The following is a 26,791-nucleotide window of genomic DNA, read 5'->3' as shown; positions in this document are numbered from 1 at the left end:
TGAATTAAAGCAAGAATTGCATTAGAAACTCACTAACAATTTCAGTAGCTAATCTATAACAACAATAAAAAGCTTATCTCTCTGAAAGGTGGTCGGGGACTGTGTGGGCAGATGCATGATGTGCCAGTTTGGGCAGATGCATGATGACTTAATGCAAATGGCATCTTCAAGACACACTTACCTCTTCTTTTTATACTTTGCTGTTTCCATTTCCTGGTATTAAAGTATTGAAAGCAGTAATGTATGTGTAATTTAATTGTGGAATGTACTAATACTCAGTGGCATGAATCATAAAATGTCCACATTAATGTAAAGCATTCCTAGAAATGTGACAATATCTGTGTCTTCACCTTGCTTTCATTCAGTGACATTATTGTGCAACAACCAGACATACAGTATTAACAGGACAGGGGCTTCAAAATAGGCACTGGTAGGACAATGCGGCAGATGTATTAAGCCTGGAGAAGTGATAAAGAAGTGCTAGTGGAAGGTGATAACGCACCAACCAATCATTACGGGTTTGAAAAATGACAGCTAGGAGCTGATTGGCTGGTGCATTATCACCTTCCACGTATCACTTCTTTATCACTTCTCCAGGCTTAATACATCTGCCCCAATGTGTGTAGTGTCACTGAAGACTTATAAAAAGACTTCGTGCCAACAATGATCTGTGGCTATGGAGGTCGCTAATCAGACATCACTGGGCAGTTCTTCGGCCTGAGACAATACACAAGGACCGGCAGCTGGCCAGACTACATACTCCACCAGCCGCAACTGATTGGTGAGAGTTATGATAAAAATCCATGCTGAATGTCAAACTTCCTTCTCTGGCTGCACCTGAGAAGTGAAAGAACGGCTGGACAGTATGCTCACAGATTTCCAGGCCTAGTCACAGGCAGCGATAATAACTCGCTGCCACAATTGAGATCAAGCAGTGAGTGCCCATCTAAGGTCACTTCTGTTATTGTGGGTATACTGAGCAAAGGACAGAAAGCATTTGGCTTTGCAGTGTACATCATTTGGGTAACCGACTCAGGATGGCATAAGCAGAGAGAGGCTGAAATTATTACTGCATTAATTTTATTATTTCAGTCTCCAACTTTTTAGAATTAATGGACCTTTGCCCAGTATTCTTAAAATAAATTCCAATATCTAAGGAAAAAGGTAGATATAATATAACTTTTATATTTCTCTTTTTTATTTTATCTGTCTTATTTTTATATATACAGTACAAAATGTGTTTGTTCTTTTTTTGTTAATTTTTTTTAACATTTTATTTAAATTGTGGAACCAATGCTCAAAACAAGCTTCCAGTTCCATACATGGTCATGGGGACAGTGTTGGATTACCAACAGGGCAGTGGGGCTACTAGGTGACATCATCGGCCACCGTTGATAATCCGACACCATCACCTGGTTGGATTGGTGATGAAGTGAGAAGGAAGGCACAGGCTGTAACAAATGATGCAGCAACTGATGACATAGTCAGCATAGGTGAGCATGGCAGGAGCAAGGAAGAGGAAAAGGAGGCCCCACTTGTCACCAGTGGTATGGCTGTGACATAGCAGATGCTCCTTCAAAGATTCTGCTGCAGGCTCCAAGATCTGAAACCACAGGGAGGTAAGTTGAAGCCAGGGCTTGATTTACCGCTTTGCAACTTAGGCACCCGACCTGACTATCAGAGAGGAGAAACAGATAAAGTGGGTAAACAAGTTTCAGGGGTGGATCGGGCAGGCCACCAGGAAAACGAGCCACCCTAGGCACAACAGTAATGAGCCACCCAAGACACAACAGTAACAGCTGCTCCCGCCCCCCCCCCCCCCCTTCGTCACGAGCGAAAACTACGTGGAACGGCAAATTCGCCACCTTTCGGTGCTTTCGCCCGCTTTTGGGTCCATTTTCACCCATGTCGATTCGACAAAAAAAAAAAAAAGCGATAAGGCATAGGTGAAAAGTAATTCAAAAACGTGAAAAAACGGACCGCAATTGGATACACAAGGTCGGAAAAAGCGTCACTAAATGAATACCCCCCCTTAATAGAAAAATAAAAAAGGAATTATGACTTTTTTTTATTTGTAATTACTTTATGTATACATATTTACTAAGTAGGACAGTTTATAGGGTTGGATATGCATGTCCTACTAAATTCCACTACATTCAAAATGGCATATGTTACAGTACAGTGGAAATATTTACCAGTTACTGGTACATTTCGGGCTGACAGTACCAACATAAGCATCCAATTTCCGCCCCCAAACAAGTGCCGCCATATGCCTAATGGGAAATTCACCAGTGCTCAGTACAGTACCTGGGTCACCACCAATTAGAGTAGCAGCACTCTTAGGGCCAATCATTACTGCAGTGACAGACAGACAGGCAGCCTGCACGGGCTCAGTGTACTACACACATACTCAGTAGCGCCAAGAAGGGGAAGGTGGGTCGGGGGGTGGGGGGGGTAAGGCAAATTACCTGGGCCCGTTCTGCTGGAGGGGTCCATTAACCCCCCCTCCTTCGAGTATACTTGTGCTGTGGCCGGCCGGGGGCAGCACCATCTTCCCGGTGATAATTTAGGGAAGATGGCGCCACCTATAGAAAGCAAAGACTCTGGCACAGTGCTCTCTAGTGGCCAGAGTGATTTTCCCAAATATCACTGGTAAGATGTCGCTGGCTGGGAGTAGGGACCAGTTTCCAGATCAAGTAAGGTAGAAAGCCCTCCCCCGTGCCCCTCCTGCCCCCTGTGTTAATACGGTTCCCCTTCTCACTTATTTTATTATTAAAATATTTTTATATGAAAGTCATGCCCACCCCCTTCCCACTTTACCATGGCCCTACACACACTGGCTGCATTCTGCCTGGGTAGAGGGGGAGGATAAGGAGTGTCTCATTGTCAGTGAGGAGGAAGTGGATGGAACACAATGCAAACCCTTACTGTACACTCAGCACAAAATGATGGACGGCTTATGGCTGCAGTTCTGGTTAGGCTTCAAACCTCACCTTCTGCTGGCTCTGCACTGATGCACTCTGAGCTGTCAGTGTTAATTACAGCACATGCAGGCAGCGTGGTGTCTGCCCATTCCATCTCCTGGGCTCCTACCCTTGGCTTATAGTACCATCCTGTCAATCATAAGAAATCCTGCCCCCTACAGACTAGGGATGGCCATCGGCGGGTTTACCATCGATGGTCACTGTCAATGGTACCATTGATAGTTAACCTCGATGGTGTGAAACTATCTGCATGTAAACCATCGATGGTTTCACCCACCGATGGTCACCCCTGCTTTACCATTCACTGGGCTGTGGGCCAATCAGACCCTGTGGGTGTAGTTTCATTGGTTCATCGGGAGGAGGAGCAAGGCTGCATGTCTCGGCACCTTGGAGGAAAAAAAAATCTGGAAGTTCTATATCATTGGCGGGAAACCATCTGGTTCTCCCCAATTGATGGTAAAAGTATTCAACTTCTTAATGTATTGGGGACACTGTATTGTACTGTATTGTATTGTATAATGTAATGTATTGGGGACACTGATGTGTGGCATATTGCGTATTAGGAAACTGATATGTGCATTGTGTGTTGGGGACAATGATGTGTGGCATGTTGTGTATTGGGGACACTAATGTCTAGCATATTGTGTGTTATGGACACTGATGTCTCATTTTGTGTGTGAGGGACACTGATATGTGGCATATTGTGTGTTGGGGACACTGATTTGTGGCATATTGTGTGTTGGGGACACTGATATGTGGCATATTGTGTTTGGGGGACACTGATATTGGGCATATTGTGTGTTGGGGACACTGATGTGTGGCATATTGTGTGTTGGGGACACTGATGTGTGGAATATTGTGTGTTGGGGATACTGATGTGTGGCATATTGTGTGTTGGGGAAACATGTGTGGCAGAATTATGAATTGGGGGCACTGATGTGTAGCATAATTATTTATTAGGGACACCAATGTGTGACATTTACTATCTACTGTCCACTATCTACTGTCCACAAATGTTGGTCAAAAGCATGCAGGTGAGGTTTAATGTAGATGGGGTACTGTGCAGTATTATGTGAACTGGGACACTGTGCTGCATAATATGAACTGTGGGCACTACAATGTAGCACTATGTGGGGTCACTGTTTAGCATAATGTGGACTGGATGCATTGTGTGGCATTATGTGAACAGGGGCACTGTGCTGTAGAATATGAACTGTGGGAATTACAATGTATCTTAATTTGCCCATGGGCAAAGCAATGCACTGGGGTCCCTGCCCATCTTCCAGCAGTAGGGGTGTGGGGTGCTATCAGCAGCAGCTTTGATGTCCCGAGTATAGTAGGGGGTGTTCTGTCTTCCGCTCAGCATGTAGGACCTGAAGCAGTAATTTCTGCTAATTACTCTTTTACTGCACAGATAGTGGGTGATGGGGCAGGAGGGAGGACACTAAACTGTAGAAGGGGGCATTGGCCAGAATGAAGAGGCCCTGGTGCATGACTTCAAGGTTAGTAGGGGGTGTTTAATACGCAGGGGAGGGGTGGATAGTGGAGTGAACTTAATATTCATCATTTTCCGGTGGGAGGGCAGCTTACTTGACTGCAGATATCTCCAGTTCCTGGAAATGGCTTTCAAAAGGATAAAAAAAACTAGAGAGTTCCACCTTTCAGGAGGTACTGGGGACTTGGGATCAGAGTTTAGGAGCCAGAGCAATCAATCGACAGAAACATAAAACTGCCTACCAGGCGTATGGATCTGGAGCAGGGACCAGCTGCTGGAAATCAGATATCTCTGGTTGTGGGCATAGTAGAGACAAGATGCCAGTGTCCACCGAAAGATGTGATTCTCATCTTTTGGCGTATACCCTCAGAAAAACTCTAAGACAGAACCTGAGATATATGGCTGGGTAGAGCAGTTAACAGTCTCGGATGGGCACCACTGCTTTGAAGTCGAATATCTATGGTTCCCCAGGCCCGATTTTAAAAAATCTGGTATCCCTGGAAAAAGGGGACCATCAGCTATTAGCCCTTATACTCCTGGGGCCCATTGAGCCCATACAAAAAGAAGGCCCTGGCACTACAATCCTCAAAAATCAGTTTCCCACAGAAATCCGGGCCTGGAGTGGAGCATCCAGATAAGAAACCCTACTCTGTACATCTCATTACAGTTGCAACTTCGTATCACACAGTTGATAATAATGATAATAATGGAAAATTGCAACTGTTTGCAAAAATGTAAAAATGTTAAAATTCACTGGAATTTCTTGAAATTTATATTGATCAAGCAAATGTATGCAATCTTGTGCATGTTGGACAGGTTCAACCACATTCAAGATGGGTTGACCATGTTTGAGGCTGATCTATCATGTTGAATCTTAATCTAATACATTTTCAGTTTTTTTAATGCAAACAGTGAATCTAAGTAAAACTTTAATAACAAACTCAAACTGAAAGTGCCAACAGCAAACTTGAGCAGCAAATGTTGATCATGAATGACAAATGCAAGCCTTACATTTTCTACTGCAAAACTGAATTGTGGTACTGTACAGTATAGTAAATATTTTATCATAAACGTGTTCAGAACTGGTGAAATCCGATAGAACTGGGAACTATTATGTCCAACACTTCTGGGATCCCCACTTTCTGAGCACTGAACAGTGTCTGGGACCTCTACAAGGAGAATGAGGAGAATATTCTCTATGAGGAGAATATACCCATGAGGTCACTGATGTACCCGTGGATAGTGCCTCGGATACACTACAGTATGTCACTCACAACCCCTTACTTGAAGAACTCAGTTGTTCTAAGCAAATCTGGTCTTCTAGTTCCATTGTCCAAGCAGTGATAAGCAGTGGTAAAAATTCATCCACATCCATTTATCCCATCTTATTGATGAATAGGCCCCTAAGTACATCAGTGATAGTAAAACTTTTTTTCTGAATAACAGGCTTCTTTCTACCCCAGGAAAACTGGTTAAGTCTACATAAATGCCTGACCACTTTGTGTCTACGCAACAGGTACATTTGAAAAGAAATAGGCATACACTCTACTTTGGTAATTGGAGGGACATTAAAGGAGGCTTTACACTAGAGATGAGCGCCGGAAATTTTTCGGGTTTTGTGTTTTGGTTTTGGGTTCGGTTCCGCGGCCGTGTTTTGGGTTCGACCGCGTTTTGGCAAAACCTCACCGAATTTTTTTTGTCGGATTCGGGTGTGTTTTGGATTCGGGTGTTTTTTTCCAAAAAACCTAAAAAACAGCTTAAATCATAGAATTTGGCGGTCATTTTGATCCCAAAGTATTATTAACCTCAAAAACCATAATTTCCACTCATTTTCAGTCTATTCTGAATACCTCACACCTCACAATATTATTTTTAGTCCTAAAATTTGCACCGAGGTCGCTGTGTGAGTAAGATAAGCGACCCTAGTGGCCGACACAAACACCGGGCCCATCTAGGAGTGGCACTGCAGTGTCACGCAGGATGGCCCTTCCAAAAAACCCTCCCCAAACAGCACATGACGCAAAGAAAAAAAGAGGCGCAATGAGGTAGCTGTGTGAGTAAGATTAGCGACCCTAGTGGCCGACACAAACACCGGGCCCATCTAGGAGTGGCACTGCAGTGTCACGCAGGATGTCCCTTCCAAAAAACCCTCCCCAAACAGCACATGACGCAAAGAAAAAAAGAGGCGCAATGAGGTAGCTGTGTGAGTAAGATAAGCGACCCTAGTGGCCGACACAAACACCGGGCCCATCTAGGAGTGTCACTGCAGTGTCACGCAGGATGTCCCTTCCAAAAAACCCTCCCCAAACAGCACATGACGCAAAGAAAAAAAGAGGCGCAATGAGGTAGCTGTGTGAGTAAGATAAGCGACCCTAGTGGCCGACACAAACACCGGGCCCATCTAGGAGTGGCACTGCAGTGTCACGCAGGATGTCCCTTCCAAAAAACCCTCCCCAAACAGCACATGACGCAAAGAAAAAGAAAAGAAAAAAGAGGTGCAAGATGGAATTGTCCTTGGGCCCTCCCTCCCACCCTTATGTTGTATAAACAAAACAGGACATGCACACTTTAACCAACCCATCATTTCAGTGACAGGGTCTGCCACACGACTGTGACTGATATGACGGGTTGGTTTGGACCCCCCCCAAAAAAGAAGCAATTAATCTCTCCTTGCACAAACTGGCTCTACAGAGGCAAGATGTCCACCTCATCATCACCCTCCGATATATCACCGTGTACATCCCCCTCCTCACAGATTATCAATTCGTCCCCACTGGAATCCACCATCTCAGCTCCCTGTGTACTTTGTGGAGGCAATTGCTGCTGGTCAATGTCTCCGCGGAGGAATTGATTATAATTCATTTTAATGAACATCATCTTCTCCACATTTTCTGGATGTAACCTCGTACGCCGATTGCTGACAAGGTGAGCGGCGGCACTAAACACTCTTTCGGAGTACACACTTGTGGGAGGGCAACTTAGGTAGAATAAAGCCAGTTTGTGCAAGGGCCTCCAAATTGCCTCTTTTTTCCTGCCAGTATAAGTACGGACTGTGTGACGTGCCTACTTGGATGCGGTCACTCATATAATCCTCCACCATTCTATCAATGTTGAGAGAATCATATGCAGTGACAGTAGACGACATGTCCGTAATCGTTGTCAGGTCCTTCAGTCCGGACCAGATGTCAGCATCAGCAGTCGCTCCAGACTGACCCTGCATCACCGCCAGCGGGTGGGCTCGGAATTCTGAGCCTTTTCCTCGCACCCCCAGTTGCGGGAGAATGTGAAGGAGGAGATGTTGACAGGTCGCGTTCCGCTTGACTTGACAATTTTGTCACCAGCAGGTCTTTCAACCCCAGCAGACTTGTGTCTGCCGGAAAGAGAGATCCAAGGTAGGCTTTAAATCTAGGATCGAGCACGGTGGCCAAAATGTAGTGCTCTGATTTCAACAGATTGACCACCCGTGAATCCTTGTTAAGCGAATTAAGGGCTCCATCCACAAGTCCCACATGCCTAGCGGAATCGCTCCGTGTTAGCTCCTCCTTCAATGTCTCCAGCTTCTTCTGCAAAAGCCTGATGAGGGGAATGACCTGACTCAGGCTGGCAGTGTCTGAACTGACTTCACGTGTGGCAAGTTCAAAGGGCATCAGAACCTTGCACAACGTTGAAATCATTCTCCACTGCGCTTGAGACAGGTGCATTCCACCTACTATATCGTGCTCAATTGTATAGGCTTGAATGGCCTTTTGCTGCTCCTCCAACCTCTGAAGCATATAGAGGGTTGAATTCCACCTCGTTACCACTTCTTGCTTCAGATGATGGCAGGGCAGGTTCAGTAGTTTTTGGTGGTGCTCCAGTCTTCTGTACGTGGTGACTGTACGCCGAAAGTGTCCCGCAATTCTTCTGGCCACCGACAGCATCTCTTGCACGCCCCTGTCGTTTTTTAAAAAATTCTGCACCACCAAATTCAAGGTATGTGCAAAACATGGGACGTGCTGGAATTTGCCCATATTTAATGCACACACAATATTGCTGGCGTTGTCCGATGCCACAAATCCACAGGAGAGTCCAATTGGGGTAAGCCATTCCGCGATGATCTTCCTCAGTTGCCGTAAGAGGTTTTCAGCTGTGTGCGTATTCTGGAAAGCGGTGATACAAAGCGTAGCCTGCCTAGGAAAGAGTTGGCGTTTGCGAGATGCTGCTACTGGTGCCGCCGCTGCTGTTCTTGCGGCGGGAGTCCATACATCTACCCAGTGGGCTGTCACAGTCATATAGTCCTGACCCTGCCCTGCTCCACTTGTCCACATGTCCGTGGTTAAGTGGACATTGGGTACAACTGCATTTTTTAGGACACTGGTGAGTCTTTTTCTGACGTCCGTGTACATTCTCGGTATCGCCTGCCTAGAGAAGTGGAACCTAGATGGTATTTGGTAACGGGGGCACACTGCCTCAATAAATTGTCTAGTTCCCTGTGAACTAACGGCGGATACCGGACGCACGTCTAACACCAACATAGTTGTCAAGGCCTCAGTTATCCGCTTTGCAGCAGGATGACTGCTGTGATATTTCATCTTCCTCGCAAAGGACTGTTGAACAGTCAATTGCTTACTGGAAGTAGTACAAGTGGGCTTACGACTTCCCCTCTGGGATGACCATCGACTCCCAGCAGCAACAACAGCAGCGCCAGCAGCAGTAGGCGTTACACGCAAGGATGCATCGGAGGAATCCCAGGCAGGAGAGGACTCGTCAGAATTGCCAGTGACATTGCCTGCAGGACTATTGGCATTCCTGGGGAAGGAGGAAATTGACACTGAGGGAGTTGGTGGGGTGGTTTGCGTGAGCTTGGTTACAAGAGGAAGGGATTTACTGGTCAGTGGACTGCTTCCGCTGTCACCCAAAGTTTTTGAACTTGTCACTGACTTATTATGAATGCGCTGCAGGTGACGTATAAGGGAGGATGTTCCGAGGTGGTTAACGTCCTTACCCCTACTTATTACAGCTTGACAAAGGGAACACACGGCTTGACACCTGTTGTCCGCATTTCTGGTGAAATACTTCCACACCGAAGAGCTGATTTTTTTTGTATTTTCACCAGGCATGTCAACGGCCATATTCCTACCACGGACAACAGGTGTCTCCCCGGGTGCCTGACTTAAACAAACCACCTCACCATCAGAATCCTCCTGGTCAATTTCCTCCCCAGCGCCAGCAACACCCATATCCTCCTCATCCTGGTGTACTTCAACACTGACATCTTCAATCTGACTATCAGGAACTGGACTGCGGGTGCTCCTTCCATCACTTGCAGGGGGCGTGCAAATGGTGGAAGGCGCATGCTCTTCACGTCCAGTGTTGGGAAGGTCAGGCATCGCAACCGACACAATTGGAGTCGGACTCTCCTTGTGGATTTGGGATTTCGAAGAACGCACAGTTCTTTGCGGTGCTACTGCTTTTGCCAGCTTTAGTCTTTTCATTTTTCTAGCGAGAGGCTGAGTGCTTCCATCCTCATGTGAAGCTGAACCACTAGCCATGAACATAGGCCAGGGCCTCAGCCGTTCCTTGCCACTCCGTGTGGTAAATGGCATATTGGCAAGTTTACGCTTCTCCTCCGACAATTTTATTTTAGGTTTTGGAGTCCTTTTTTTACTGATATTTGGTGTTTTGGATTTGACATGCTCTGTACTATGACATTGGGCATCGGCCTTGGCAGACGACGTTGCTGGCATTTCATCGTCTCGGCCATGACTAGTGGCAGCAGCTTCAGCACGAGGTGGAAGTGGATCTTGATCTTTCCCTAATTTTGGAACCTCAACATTTTTGTTCTCCATATTTTAATAGGCACAACTAAAAGGCACCTCAGGTAAACAATGGAGATGGATGGATTGGATACTAGTATACAATTATGGACGGGCTGCCGAGTGCCGACACAGAGGTAGCCACAGCCGTGAACTACCGCACTGTACTGTGTCTGCTGCTAATATATAGACTGGTTGATAAAGAGATAGTATACTCGTAACTAGTATGTATGTATAAAGAAAGAAAAAAAAACCACGGTTAGGTGGTATATACAATTATGGACGGGCTGCCGAGTGCCGACACAGAGGTAGCCACAGCCGTGAACTACCGCACTGTACTGTGTCTGCTGCTAATATATAGACTGGTTGATAAAGAGATAGTATACTCGTAACTAGTATGTATGTATAAAGAAAGAAAAAAAAACCACGGTTAGGTGGTATATACAATTATGGACGGGCTGCCGAGTGCCGACACAGAGGTAGCCACAGCCGTGAACTACCGCACTGTACTGTGTCTGCTGCTAATATATAGACTGGTTGATAAAGAGATAGTATACTCGTAACTAGTATGTATGTATAAAGAAAGAAAAAAAAACCACGGTTAGGTGGTATATACAATTATGGACGGGCTGCCGAGTGCCGACACAGAGGTAGCCACAGCCGTGAACTACCGCACTGTACTGTGTCTGCTGCTAATATATAGACTGGTTGATAAAGAGATAGTATACTCGTAACTAGTATGTATGTATAAAGAAAGAAAAAAAAACCACGGTTAGGTGGTATATACAATTATGGACGGGCTGCCGAGTGCCGACACAGAGGTAGCCACAGCCGTGAACTACCGCACTGTACTGTGTCTGCTGCTAATATAGACTGGTTGATAAAGAGATAGTATACTCGTAACTAGTATGACTATAAAGAAAGAAAGAAAAACCACGGTTAGGTGGTATATACAATTATGGACGGGCTGCCGAGTGCCGACACAGAGGTAGCCACAGCCGTGAACTACCGCACTGTACTGTGTCTGCTGCTAATATATAGACTGGTTGATAAAGAGATAGTATACTCGTAACTAGTATGTATGTATAAAGAAAGAAAAAAAAACCACGGTTAGGTGGTATATACAATTATGGACGGGCTGCCGAGTGCCGACACAGAGGTAGCCACAGCCGTGAACTACCGCACTGTACTGTGTCTGCTGCTAATATATAGACTGGTTGATAAAGAGATAGTATACTCGTAACTAGTATGTATGTATAAAGAAAGAAAAAAAAAACCACGGTTAGGTGGTATATACAATTATGGATGGGCTGCCGAGTGCCGACACAGAGGTAGCCACAGCCGTGAACTACCGCACTGTACTGTGTCTGCTGCTAATATATAGACTGGTTGATAAAGAGATAGTATACTCGTAACTAGTATGTATGTATAAAGAAAGAAAAAAAAACCACGGTTAGGTGGTATATACAATTATGGACGGGCTGCCGAGTGCCGACACAGAGGTAGCCACAGCCGTGAACTACCGCACTGTACTGTGTCTGCTGCTAATATAGACTGGTTGATAAAGAGATAGTATACTCGTAACTAGTATGTATGTATAAAGAAAGAAAAAAAAACCACGGTTAGGTGGTATATACAATTATGGACGGGCTGCCGAGTGCCGACACAGAGGTAGCCACAGCCGTGAACTACCGCACTGTACTGTGTCTGCTGCTGATATAGACTGGTTGATAAAGAGATAGTATACTCGTAACTAGTATGACTATAAAGAAAGAAAAAAAAACCACGGTTAGGTGGTATATACAATTATGGACGGGCTGCCGAGTGCCGACACAGAGGTAGCCACAGCCGTGAACTACCGCACTGTACTGTGTCTGCTGCTAATATAGACTGGTTGATAAAGAGATAGTATACTACTAATATTATATATACTGGTGGTCAGGTCACTGGTCACTAGTCACACTGGCAGTGGCACTCCTGCAGCAAAAGTGTGCACTGTTTAATTTTAATATAATATTATGTACTCCTGGCTCCTGCTATAACCTATAACTGGCACTGCAGTGCTCCCCAGTCTCCCCCACAATTATAAGCTGTGTGAGCTGAGCACAGTCAGATATATATATACATTGATGCAGCACACTGGGCTGAGCAGTGCACACAGATATGGTATGTGACTGAGTCACTGTGTGTATCGTTTTTTTCAGGCAGAGAACGGATATATTAAATAAAACAAACAACTGCACTGTCTGGTGGTCACTGTGGTCGTCAGTCACTAAACTCTGCACTCTCTTCTACAGTATCACAGCCTCAGGTCAATCTCTCTCTCTCTCTCTCAACCCTAATCTAAATGGAGAGGACGCCAGCCACGTCCTCTCCCTATCAATCTCAATGCACGTGTGAAAATGGCGGCGACGCGCGGCTCCTTATATAGAATCCGAGTCTCGCGAGAATCCGACAGCGTCATGATGACGTTCGGGCGCGCTCGGGTTAACCGAGCAAGGCGGGAGGATCCGAGTCTGCTCGGACCCGTGAAAAAAACATGAAGTTCGTGCGGGTTCGGATTCAGAGAAACCGAACCCGCTCATCTCTACTTTACACCAAATCTTTGTTAACAACTTTTGTACAGTTCAGGAAGGATTTGGATAAGATAAGCGACACAGAAGTTGGCATCTGATTGATAACCAATTAGATGGTGGCGTTTAAATGCCATCCATGGAGGAGCTGGCCAGATCATGGGCATTCCTTACCAAGTAGGAATTATGTGCATGAGTGCACCTGCTTAAGCACATTACAAAGTATTGCATGTTCGCCTATTTCATGGCATATAAATCCATGCGCAAAAGCAAGCATGCAACATCACGAAAGGGCCCTTTCCCAGTTCGGAAATGACTGCTACTATGTAATTATTATTACTAATCATAAACATCTTATCATTTTTGGTCAGCATGGTTGCACAGTGGCTATCATTGCTACCTCACAGTGCGCGAATGGGATAAATTCTGATCAGCACACTATCTCTGTGGAATTTGTGTGTTGTCAATGTGTGGGTTTCCACCTAGTGCTCCATTCTACTTCATAGGGTTATTGTCTTCCAATAAAATGAAACTCTCTGAGCATTGGTGCATTAAAAAATATAAAATATACTGTATGCTTCGGTTGGGAAGTTTCTAATGAAAGTTCACTATACAGAGATGTGTAATATGATCAGCGCTATATAAATAAACAATGATCATTTTCGCATAGATATTTTTAGATTAAACTCCTTTTGTTTCTATTATTTCCAACACACAATGTCTACCAAAATAGAATTAACAGAATACTGCAATCATTTGTGTTACGTCTTCAATATGTTTGCTTAATGTTCTTACATTGACCTTGTCTTTTTATTTTAATGCAACCAAAGTGTTTACAACAGAATACTAATATATCTGTGTATATTGTGACAAGAACACTGGGATAGTGTTTGAGGGCAGGTATATTTGTCCCAGGTTCTTGTCTTACATGCTTTAGAAAATGTTAACTTCTAGGAAAAATGCTTTTTGTTTTGTCTGAACCTTTTCAGTTTGCTGTAAAAGCTGGGTAAAGGCTCTGAGAGAGAGATAAGGCGAGTTCTAGACATTGGGCCCAGTTCGGGTCTTTGGCCTCACAGAGGGCTAATCAGGGTTTCAGCTGTGTAAGAGTGATATAGTGCTTCTAACCTGATTAGTATGGGCAGACTGCCTGGGAAGGCTGTAGGATCTGTGTGTGAGAGACACGCTTTCTGATGCAAGTAAGCTATACAGTATGTACTGAAGAACTCTGTGTTTTGTTTAGTGACAGTTAGGAACATCTTATGTTTAGTTAGTGCCGGACAGGCAAGGTATTTTTATTTTGGGGTTTGTTTTATTTTCTGTTTCAATAAAACTGGCCGGGGTCAGTTGTACCAGAAACTGGACTTGTGTTGTTCCTCAGCTGCTGCGTGCCGCCATATTCCCCAGGAAAAGGCACCTTGCACCCCTACAGTGTTACAACTTGGTGGAGAATGCGAGCAGGCCGTTCTGCGCATAAGTGAAAGCAGCAGCTTTGTGAGGCCTGCAGAAAACGGTGGTTTATGCAGATACAGCCCAGTGTGAAGTTACTGAGACTCACCCCTGAGGGTTTGATATATGTCCTGGGTGAAAGCAGCTGCAAAGTCGCCTGAAAAATCTAATGACATGGAGGATCTGCTTAAAGCCTTGCTGCAAGCTACAGCGGCTCAGCAGGAGGCCAACCGACAGCAGCAGGTGGCAATGGAGGAAAATTGGAGACTACAGCGTCAGGATAGAGAGGCCTTAGCAGAAGTGGTGCAGAGACTTGCAGCTCGGGTTGGAGATGTGGCCGTCAGTGCTCCAACCAGCTCTAGTTCTATACGAGCCAGTCACTTCCTGCAGAAAATGACAGAGGCTGATGATGTGGAGGCCTATCTGACCACGTTTGAAAGGACTGCCGAGCGTGAGAACTGGCCGAAAGCACAGTGGGCCAGTCTGCTGGCACCTTTCCTGTCAGGTGAGCCCCAAAAAGCTTACTTTGATTTAAGCCCTGCTGAGGCTCGGGACTATGATAAACTAAAGACTGAGATCCTGACCCGCCTGGGAGTCACGCTGTCAGTACGAGCACAACGGGTGCACCGTTGGCTGTACACCATGGAGAAGCCTCCGCGCTCCCAGATGCACGACCTTATTCAGCTAACAAAAAAATGGCTGCAGCCAGAGACATTAACTGGTCCCCAGATGGTGGAAAGAGTCATCATGGACCGCTACTTGAGATCTTTGCCCATGGTCCTGCGCAAGTGGGTGAGCCATGGAAACCCGGGTACTGCTGACCAATTAGTGGACATGGTAGAGAGGTATTTGGCAGCAGAGGAACTACTGATGACCACCCAGCAACCCATAGATCCTCGACAGCGCCCTTCAGTAAAGACTGGTAAGACTGTTCCGTGGGAAAACGTTGCTGGGCGGTTAAGAGAACGCAAGGCTGGAGAGACTGTAAACACTGGCCCTGGAAACAGGCCAATGGGGCTAGAACGGTCTATGCTGCCCAAATGGGTTGATAATCGTGTGGTTAAATGTTTTAGGTGTGGTATGCCAGGTCATGTTATTGCCAATTGCCCAGTCACGCAAGAACCCATGCAATGTGATGCTGCCTTTGAATGTCGCAGAATGTCTTTCTTTGCTAGGTTAGCCTGTACTGTGGTACCTTCACCTGAGCTGGAAAAACAAATGTGTGATGTGTTCTTAGAAGGTAACCGGGTAGAGGCCTTGCTAGATTCAGGAAGTTTAGTTACCCTCGTGAAAGCTGGGTTAGTGAACCCCTTAAAGGTCCAGCAAATACCTATTGGGGTAACTTGCATACATGGGGATACCCAATATTATGCCACTGCTGAGGTGAATATAGAAACTTGTTGTGGGTCAGCAATGGTTAAAGTGGGACTGGTCCCTACCTTGGTGCATGAGGCCATAATAGGGAGGGATTTTCCTCATTTTTGGAAACTGTGGGAATCACGGTTATCAACAGATGTGAGAAGTAAAAAGCCAGTTGATAATACCGGTGATTTTTTGGATGTACGTGGGTCTTCGGAACTTTCTGGCCCTTTGCCTTTTGCTAGTTTGGCTGGGGAAGTGACAGATGGGGAGTCCAGTGAGGACCCTCTTGCCGGGAACAGAGACATAGTAGTTAGAACTGAAAGCGTGCCTGACCTGGAGGTAAAGAAGGATCTGTTTGCGTCTGAACAGTTAAAGGATCCTACCTTAATAAAGGCTAGAGAGAATGTTAAGATTGTTAATGGGGAACCTGTGGTACCAGGTGACAGGGTTACGTATCCCCACATGGCCATCTGTAATGAGCTCTTGTACCACATTGTCAAAAGGGGTGAGGATGTGGTGGAACAGCTGGTAGTTCCCCAGCCTTATCGGAGAACGGTACTAGATTTAGCTCATAGTCACGTTACCGCAGGACATTTAGGGGCAGAAAAAACCACTGAAAGAGTTTTACAAAGGTTCTTTTGGCCAGGGGTTTATAAAGAAGTGTCTGAATATTGTTCTTCCTGTCCTGAATGCCAGTATCATGCCCCTAGACCCCATTTCAGGAGCCCACTAGTTCCCATGCCTATTATAGAGGTCCCGTTTGACAGAATAGCCATGGATCTCGTGGGGCCCTTGTTAAAGTCTGCTCGGGGCCATCAGTATATCCTGGTAATTATGGACTATGCCACTCGATATCCTGAGGCTGTCCCTTTACGCACTATCACAACCAAGGCGATAGCTAGGGAGCTGGTGCAGGTATTTAGTAGAGTGGGAATACCAAAAGAAATTTTGACTGACCAATTTATGTCAAGGATCATGAAAGAATTATGCAAGTTATTTAAGGTCACTCACCTCAGGACGTCCATCTACCATCCCCAAACTGACGGGTTGGTGGAAAGGTTTAATAAAACATTAAAAAGTATGTTAAAAAAGGTTGTTGAGAGAGATGGGAAAAACTGGGATTGTTTGTTGCCCTACTTGTTAATGGCCATCAGAGAAGTTCCTCAGTCCTCTACGGGGTTTTCTCCATTTGATTTGTTGTATGGTAGACACCCCAGAGGGCTGTTGGATGTTGCCAAAGAGACGTGGGAAGGACAGCCCACTCCTTATAGAAGCGTTATTGAGCATGTAACACAAATGCAGGATAGGATTGCAGCCGTGGTACCTGTTGTCAGAGAGCACATGGAACAGGCCCAAAGTGCTCAACAGAGGGTCTATAACCGGAGTGCCAAGATACGGGAATTTGCTCCTGGAGATAGAGTTCTTGTTTTGGTACCCACTGTGGAAAGCAAATTCCTAGCTAAATGGCAGGGTCCATTTGAGATTAGGGAAAAAGTGAATGAGGTTAATTACAAAGTATACCAGCCGGGAAAGAGAAAACCCGAACAGATCTGCCATGTTAACTTAATCAAACCCTGGAAAGATAGGTTGTCTCTGTCAGCGGAGCCTTGCCCTTCGGTGTCTTCACCCCGGTTGCTTCCCGCAGTGAAGGTGTCAGAGACATTATCAGCTGATCAGAACAATCAGGTTAAAGAATTTCTCATCCAAAATAGGGAGGTATTTTCAGAGCTGCCTGGCCGAACGACCATAATAAAACATGACATTGTCACAGAACCAGGGGTCAGGGTTCATTTAAAGCCATATAGGATTCCTGAAGCTCAGCGAGAAGCTATTTCTAAGGAAGTTAAAACCATGTTAGAACTTGGAGTCATAGAGGAGTCTAACAGTGAGTGGTCCAGTCCCATAGTGCTCATCCCGAAGCCCGACGGTAGCATACGCTTCTGTAATGACTTTCGTAAGTTAAATGAGGTGTCCAAGTTTGACGCATACCCCATGCCCCGTGTGGATGAGCTTGTAGAAAGGCTGGGAACAGCCAGGTTTCTCACCACATTGGACCTGACCAAAGGTTACTGGCAAATACCTTTATCTGATAGCGCCAAAGAAAAAACAGCCTTTTCGGTTCCGGAGGGGCTGTACCAGTATAAGATGTTACCCTTTGGGTTGCATGGGGCTCCAGCAACCTTTCAACGGGCGATGGATAAAATTTTGAGGCCCCATAGAAAATATGCAGCTGCCTATTTGGATGATGTGGTAATTCACAGTACAGACTGGGGGTCACATTTGGTTAAAGTACAAGCAGTACTGGACTCAATCAGAGAGGCAGGGTTAACTGCTAACCCAAAGAAGTGCTGCCTCGCAATGGAGGAGGTCAAATACTTGGGCTTCACCATAGGCAGAGGTCTGATTAGGCCCCAATTGAATAAAGTTGATGCTATTCAAAACTGGCCTCGTCCAGTGAATAAAAAACAGGTAAGGGCTTTTTTGGGAATTACTGGGTACTATAGACGGTTTATTCCTAATTTTGCGACCACAGCGGTGCCGTTGTCAGACCTTACCAAAGGGAAGCAGTCAAATGTGGTGAAATGGAACCCTGATGCAGAAAAGGCGTTCCAAGCGTTAAAAGTGGCTTTGTGTTCACAACCGGTGTTGATAACACCAGATTTTTCAAAAGAATTTGTGGTACAGACAGATGCCTCAGAGGTAGGGATAGGTGCTGTGCTGTCCCAAACCAGAGATGGGGACGAACACCCTATCATTTATTTGAGTAGGAAACTCAATGAGCATGAAAAAAGGTATGCCATTGTGGAAAAGGAGGCTTTGGCCATTAAGTGGGCACTAGATACCTTGAGATATTACCTCTTGGGTAGACAATTCAGACTAGTGACAGACCATGCCCCTTTAAAATGGATGTATGTAAATAGAGGCAAGAATGCTCGTGTAACTAGATGGTTTCTAGCGTTGCAGGACTTTAAGTTTACTGTCGAACATAGACCGGGAACACAATTGGCCAACGCAGATGCATTGTCTCGCATCTTCTGTTTGGGGGCTACAAGTGTTCCGGCCCCTAGGTCGAAACAGGGGAGGGGGATATGTGACAAGAACACTGGGATAGTGTTTGAGGGCAGGTATATTTGTCCCAGGTTCTTGTCTTACATGTTTTAGAAAATGTTAACTTCTAGGAAAAATGCTTTTTGTTTTGTCTGAACCTTTTCAGTTTGCTGTAAAAGCTGGGTAAAGGCTCTGAGAGAGAGATAAGGCGAGTTCTAGACATTGGGCCCAGTTCGGGTCTTTGGCCTCACAGAGGGCTAATCAGGGTTTCAGCTGTGTAAGAGTGATATAGTGCTTCTAACCTGATTAGTATGGGCAGACTGCCTGGGAAGGCTGTAGGATCTGTGTGTGAGAGACACGCTTTCTGATGCAAGTAAGCTATACAGTATGTACTGAAGAACTCTGTGTTTTGTTTAGTGACAGTTAGGAACATCTTATGTTTAGTTAGTGCCGGACAGGCAAGGTATTTTTATTTTGGGGTTTGTTTTATTTTCTGTTTCAATAAAACTGGCCGGGGTCAGTTGTACCAGAAACTGGACTTGTGTTGTTCCTCAGCTGCTGCGTGCCGCCATATTCCCCAGGAAAAGGCACCTTGCACCCCTACAGTGTTACAATATATATATATATATATATATATATATATATATATATATATATATATATATATATATATATATATATATATATATATATATATATATATATAAAATCTACTTTATAAAAGTGAAAATTTGTCCTTCTGTCTATCTTATTATACAAATCCACAGTTTACAAGCGAAGATCATGAAATTTTACATACAAGCGTATTAAAACACGCCGGAGGCAAAAAACAAAAAACAAAATAGAAATCCCTAGCATCCCTAGGGGGTGGGACAGCAGCACAGAGTATATCAGGAGACAGCATAACTCCGGAATTGCTGGAACAATGTACTCAAAAATTGGTACACATATGCCTTACAATCTGGAAACAAACACTGTGGGGGTCAGACACCCCTAGCACCCCTAGGGGTGAGGCAGTAGCACTGAGTATTTCAGCAGACAGCATAACTCTGGAATGCCTGCAGCAATTTACAACAAACTTGGTAAACATATGACTTTCACTCTGGAAGCAAACACTGTGGGGGTCAGACACCCCTAGCACCCCTAGGGGTGAGGCAGTAGCACTGAGTATTTCAGCAGACAGCATAACTCTGGAATGCCTGCAGCAATTTACAACAAACTTGGTAAACATATGACTTTCACTCTGGAAACAAACACTGTGGGGGTCAGACACCCCTAGCACCCCTAGGGGTGAGGCAGTAGCACTGAGTATTTCAGCAGACAGCATAACTCTGGAATGCCTGCAGCAATTTACAACAAACTTGGTACACATATGACTTACACTCTGGAAACAAACACTGTGGGTGTCAGACACCCCTAGCACCCCTAGGGATGGTACAGCAGCACAGAGTATGTCAGCAGGTAGCATAACTGTGGAAGGCCTGGAGCAATTTACACCAAACTTGGTACACATCTGACTTACAATCTGGGAACAAACTCTGTGGGGGTTTCACACCCCTAGCGGTGGGACAGCAGCACAGAGTATTTCAGGAGACAGCATCACTCCCGCTGCCTGGACCAATTTACAACAAACTTGGTACACATATGACTTACAAGCTGGGAACAAACACTGTGGGGGTAACACACCCCTAGCACCCCTAGGGGTGAGGCAGCAGCACAGAGTTTTTCAGCAGACAGCATAACTCTGGAATGCCTGGACCAATTTACACCAAACTTGATACACATATGACTTACACTCTGGGAACAAACATTTTGGGGGTAACTAGCACCCCTAAGGGTGGGCCAGCAGGAAACACTATATCTGGACATGCATTATATGCATACTTGCCTACTTTTGAAAAAGCATCTCATGGAGATGTGAAAGTAACACCTATCAGTGCGGGCATGTACTGCTACATCGGAGAGGCATGTCATAAAAATGACTTACATCCAAATGTTAATGAGCCCCAAAGTTAGTAAGATCTACTTGATGAAGAAAAGACACTGATATTTTGCAGAATTTATTTGTGTATTGTGCTGTACAAGAGGTTCCATATACTGTAAGTGGCCACGAGAAACTTTATTTAAAATCCATGTAGCCATAGGGATCATAGTGCCTTATAGCCAATGCAGGGAAATGGCACTGATGTTCCCTTTTGAATGAATGTAACTGTGATTTATTCCCCCCCCCCCCAAGAATGTAACAGCTGCATAATGGGGTAAGGTGCAATCAGGGAGATTGCTGGACTATTCATGGAGTCAGGGAGATTGCTGCTATTTCTGGGAGTCTGAATGAGGGAGGGTAGGCAACTATGATTATATGTCAGTGATGACAGGGCTGCATGTGACAGGGCCAGTGACATGTTGTGAGGAGGGGAATGCAGGTAGAACAAACCCACACACTGAGAGTTATATACGGGAAGTAGTATGGTCCCCCTGCAGCACAGAGTATATCAGGAGATACATAATGTGCTGCGCTATTTAAGAAACTGTAAAAAAACATAATTTCACATGGGCACGGACATGATGTGAGGAAGGGAATGGAGGCAGCAGGAAGCCACAGACTGAGAGTTGTATAGTGGGAAGAAACCAAAGAGGGGTCCGGCCACTACACAAAGTGCGCCAGGGAAACAAAATATGCCTATATACTAGATCTCCAACCAACTTCAATTAACAAACATCTATCATTCTAATTTACCATCCTCATCCTGTAGCGAAGCACGGGTATTCAGCTATCTACAATGTTAAGGCTGACCGATATATCGGCCGTTTTCTTGAACGGCCGATATATCGCGGGTCCGTCGGCCAGTGTGTATGGCCGATATGTCTGTGAACTCCGTCGTTCACAGACGTATCGCATCGGCCCCGCAGCACAGCCAACGGCCAATATATCCACCGATATATTGGCGCGTCGCTGTGTGTGTACGGGCGGTCGGCCGACCGCCCGTACACATGCTGCGGCAGCCGGCGGTGATTGACAGCTGAACTGAGTGGGCATGTGTACAGGCTCGCCCAGTTCATGACGTCAGTCCCCGATGGATCGGGCAGTGTGTATGCTCAACACACTGCCCGATCCGTCCATAGATATATCTGCCGATCAATTGATCTGCAGATATATCTATTAGTGTGTACCCACCTTTATTTATACTGTGTGTTTAATACTTACATTTATTTTTGTAAACAGACATTCTTAAAATCCCGGGCAACGCAGAGTACTCCAGCTAGTATATATATAAAATAGTACATACACACGTGTGTGTTTGTCAACCTAACGTACATATCTGGCTGAATAGATAATATTTCATTAGCAGCTGAGGAAGCAGCAGCACGGACACTTATCTTACATATGCATATAATTGATTGTCCAATATGCCAAGTATTCTATTGTTAGCATTCCCAATAAGAAGAATACTAAGAACATTGTGGGATGACATGTGGATGAATCAGCATCACAAGAAATTCTAATTATAACGAAGTACAATTATAAAATGTTACCAGGGTCACGATTCTCTCATGGACAGTGAAATTAAATAAAACCCCTAGATGCATATACTGTACATAAAATTGACAGGGGAAATAAACACAAACACCATATAAAAACGATTTTGTGTAAGTAAATAATTGTGCAGAATACTAATAGTTTAGCAGGCCCTTTGTGATACGTGAATTAGGACTTCTGCCTGAAATTGCCTGTTGAAAACAGAGAAATAAACATGGCCTCCAGAAGGATTTAACCCTTTTTAATGAAAACAATAAAGACATTGGCCCTCATTCCGAGTCGTTCGCTCGGTATTTTTCATCGCATCGCAGTGAAATTCCGCTTAGTGCGCATGCGCAATATTCGCACTGCGACTGCGCCAAGTATCTTTGCTATGAAGAAAGTATTTTTACTCACGGCTTTTTCATCGCTCCGGCGATCGTAATGTGATTGACAGGAAATGTGTGTTACTGGGCGGAAACACGGCGTTTTATGGGCGTGTGGCTGAAAACGCTACCGTTTCCGGAAAAAACGCAGGAGTGGCCGGAGAAACGGGGGAGTGGTTGGGCGAACGCTGGGTGTGTTTGTGACGTCAAACCAGGAACGACAAGCACTGAACTGATCGCACAGGCAGAGTAAGTGTGGAGCTACTCTAAAACTGCTAAGTAGTTTGTGATCGCAATATTGCGAATACATCGGTCGCAATTTTAAGATGCTAAGATACACTCCCAGTAGGCGGCGGCTTAGCGTGTGTAACTCTGCTAAATTCGCCTTGCGACCGATCAACTCGGAATGAGGGCCATTGGGGAGAATTCAATTGCTATTTTCACCGGCAGCCAGCAGATGGCGCCCAACAGAGCGATTCAATTGTAGCTCCGACACCAGCATTTCAGCTCTTCCCTCCACGTGGGTGGTTAGCTGAAGTGCGCAAAAAGTGACCTGTTTGAGCTCTCACGTTGGACTTTTCAAGTTGTACCCATTAGTTTGGTTGGGTTTAGCCAATTGACCTCTCTGGGTGCGATCAGCGCAAAAAAAAACATGAATTGAGCTCTGCTATCTTCTGTCACTTTAGACGGGAATTCGGGCACACAAAACAATTGAATTCCCCCCATTAAATGCAACCAGAAGAATGATGCAAAATCATGTGTATATTCTTCCATCAATAGTTTTTTATTTAGTTTGTTCCAAAAATATGGAAAGGTTGGGATACAGAAAGAAGAAATAGGGCTGGGGGGGAGGGGGTACAAGGAGTCTTCTGACATAGGGGGTCATTTCGAGTTGATCGCTAGCTGCCGTTGTTCGCAGCACAGCAATCAGGCTAAAAATCGGCATTTCTGCGCATGCGTATGCACCGCAATATGCAAGTGCATCGAACAGGTACAATGAGCATCGTGGGTTTGCACAGAGTGTAACGAACATTCCAGTCGCACGGCCGAACGCAGGAAGATTGACATGAAGTGGGCGTTTCTGGGTGTCAGCTGACCGTTTTCAGGGAGTGCTTAGAAAAATGCAGGAATGGCAGAAAAAACGCAGGCGTGACTGGGTGTTCACTGGACAGGTGTGTGACATCAAAAGCCGTCCCTCCGTCGTTAGAATCAACACACACGAAGAGTAACTACAGGGCTGGTCTTATTTTGCACAAAAAGATTTTGCAGGCGCTCGGCTGCACAGGCATTCGCACTTCTGCAAAGCGAAAATACACTCCCCAATGGGCGGTGACAATGTGTTTGCACGGCTGCTAAAAACTGCTAGCGAGCGATCAACTCGGAATGACCCCCCATAGTCACATAATATACAGATGAAATGGCATAATATACAAATCTAAATGGCAAGCTCATGTACAAGAAAAAACAAAACAGTAAATGACAAATGTAAGGGATAGCAGAGGCAGGGAAGGATGATAACCACAATACAGACAGCAAGAGCACGTCAGTCGTCCATTACAAGCAATTAATCTGCCCCTTCACTTGTTTGAGTATTTGAGCCATCTGGACCATTGTACTAGAGGGGATTTTGCAGTATACGGATAGGGTAGACCTTTGGTTTCCATCAGAAAAGAATGGTGGGTTTTACAAATTATTTTCAAAATAGATGGGGCTAGGGGTTTTTCCAATTTTGAGCTATTGCGGCCCTGGTGGCTGTTAAAATATGGCCTAGTACATAACAATCCACACTGGAAAGACCTGTAGGATAGAAGAGGAAGAGGGTCAATGAGGGAGTTTCTTGAAAAGTAATTTTGAGTACTGTAGAAGCAAAAGTGAAAACTTCGCTCCAAAGCCGACGTTTCTTGGGGCACGTCCAAAATACGTGATATATATCTCCAATCTCAGAGCAATTCTCCAGCAAAATTTCGATTGGGTAGGCCAGATTTTGTGTAGTTTGGCTGCTGTGAAATATAGCCTATGGAGGAGCTTAAAGTGCATTTCTTTGTGGTTATTGCAGTTGGACATATTGTGGGTAATAAGGTAAATGGATTCCCATTGTTGTTGTGTAAACGTGCAGTGCAAGTCTGTTTCCCAGCGTAGTTGGGCGGGGGTCTTGTCATATAGCAGATTATCATGAATTTTAGTGTACCAGAACCTGATGGTGCCTCTGTCGTCACCTGTAGATATTTTGGATAAAGTGATTTGGGGTTGGGGGGGTGGAGGGGGTTTTGGGGGGGGGGGGGGGATGGGAATTAACAGTGGTCCTGAGGTTTTTATTGAATCCATAATCCGGTGTGTTATTCGGGTATATGTAAATAACTCAGTATTAGGTAGGTGAAATTGACGCTGTAGTATAGGGAAGGGGGTAATAGTAGATCTGTCTCCTAGGTCAGCAAATCATGTGTATAGTCTGAGCTGCAGGTATCTTAGAATAGATGTGACAGGGCCATTCATCATCCATGTAACGCAGGAGCTATCACTGACAATTCTCCCACTGATAATTTCCATTATGCCATTCATCAAGCTCCGAAAATGCTTTTTTTTCTTCGGAACTTGACAATGAAAATGTATGCCATCCTGAGATGGTATATATGCCCTTAATGTGTGCGGCTGAGGGATCTTTTCAGATACCTCCCAGCTGTCTCCCCACTGTTTCACAGCTCATGCTGCAGCGATCCTCCTGCCAGAGAGCCTTTCTCACCCTGCCAGGCAGACCCAGCAACAGAGCTCCGAGGCTGCCTTGCAAATGTGCCTGTCAGCTGGGCAGACTCAGCTGGGGTCCCAGTGGCTGCAGCGATCCCTCCCCCTTGCCAGAGAGCCCTGTTAACCTTCGGGGGTCACAGTGGCTGCAGCATTCCCCTGCCAGAGAGCTATCTCACTGCAGAGGAGGGATGGCTGCCAGGAAGCCATGATTAATGCCTCCAAAAGGTTGTTTAAACTCACAGTGAGTTTAAAACAAAATTGTCACTAGTGATAATTATGTAACGATGTATAGACCCCTATGTGACATGTGTCTGCTGCATAAAGTTTTGCTTTAAGTGCATAATCAAGTGGCAGATATGCCAGTTATCGTCATCAGTTAATCTGGGATCAAGAATACTGTGTTTTGAATATTTATCATGACCATGCTCTTTAGTTTATATTGTACAGTATGTTGGTCAGCAGACTGTTCTCTGTGTTGTATGAAAAGGCCACTAAATGCTCAATGTTTTGTGTCTTGGGAACTGTGTCGTATGTTAATTGCTACCTATATTGTATACTGGTCACTAGGATAATCTCTGTATTATACACCACTTCATACTTGCCTACTCTACCGGAATGGCCGGGAGGCTCCCGAAAATCGGGTGACCCTCCCGGCCCCCCGGTAGAGCAGGCAAGTCTCCCGATTTGCGGGGTCCCCCCTGGCCGTCCGCCTACTTAGTGTGTAAAGTGGGCGGTCCGGGCAGTTGATGACGTGATTCTTGCTGAATCGCGTCATCATAGCCACGCCCCCTGCAGTGTAATGCCGGTGATCGCGGCATTACAGAGCAGGGGCGTGGTTTAAAGTAGGTGTCTCCGTGACCCCGCCCCACCCTTGCTCCGCCCCGTCCCGCCTCCGACCCACCCCCTCCTCTACGTCACAGCCTCCCCTGCCCGCCCTCTGAGCCGACCTGGCTGCTCTCTCCCGCAGAGAGCAGCCAGAATGTCGGTAAGCATGCACCACTTACAAGAATTCTCTGTGTTGTGTGTATTGGTCAGTAGACTGCTCTCTGCATTGTATATACTGGCCACTAAGAACTCTAAGAGCTTTTTGTGGGTTGGTCACAAGATTCCTCTCTGTTTTATCATCAGTGTGTATCACAGAAGCAGATGAACAGGGCCTTTTTAATTAACTGGCAAAAAAGGTGGGAAGGTATCTAACAGAGCGTCTCTCTTAAGTTCATTAAAACCACACATACATTGGAATAAGCCATGACTACATTTGAAAACAGAACACCCACTTTTACATTTGAAAGTGTTACGTATAAAACTATAATACAGGATGCGGTTACAATACCGCTAGGAATCCCGGTGCCACCGGCCTTTCTCTCTCTATGGGTGTCTGCGACACCCACAGAGGGAGAATATAACCTATGCCGAGCGCAGCGAGCCACCGTGCTCACAGCA

The sequence above is a fragment of the Pseudophryne corroboree genome, chromosome 6, assembly GCF_028390025.1.
Source record: "Pseudophryne corroboree isolate aPseCor3 chromosome 6, aPseCor3.hap2, whole genome shotgun sequence".
NCBI classification, from domain to species: domain Eukaryota; kingdom Metazoa; phylum Chordata; class Amphibia; order Anura; family Myobatrachidae; genus Pseudophryne; species Pseudophryne corroboree.
Note: the sequence above shows the minus strand (reverse complement) of the source record.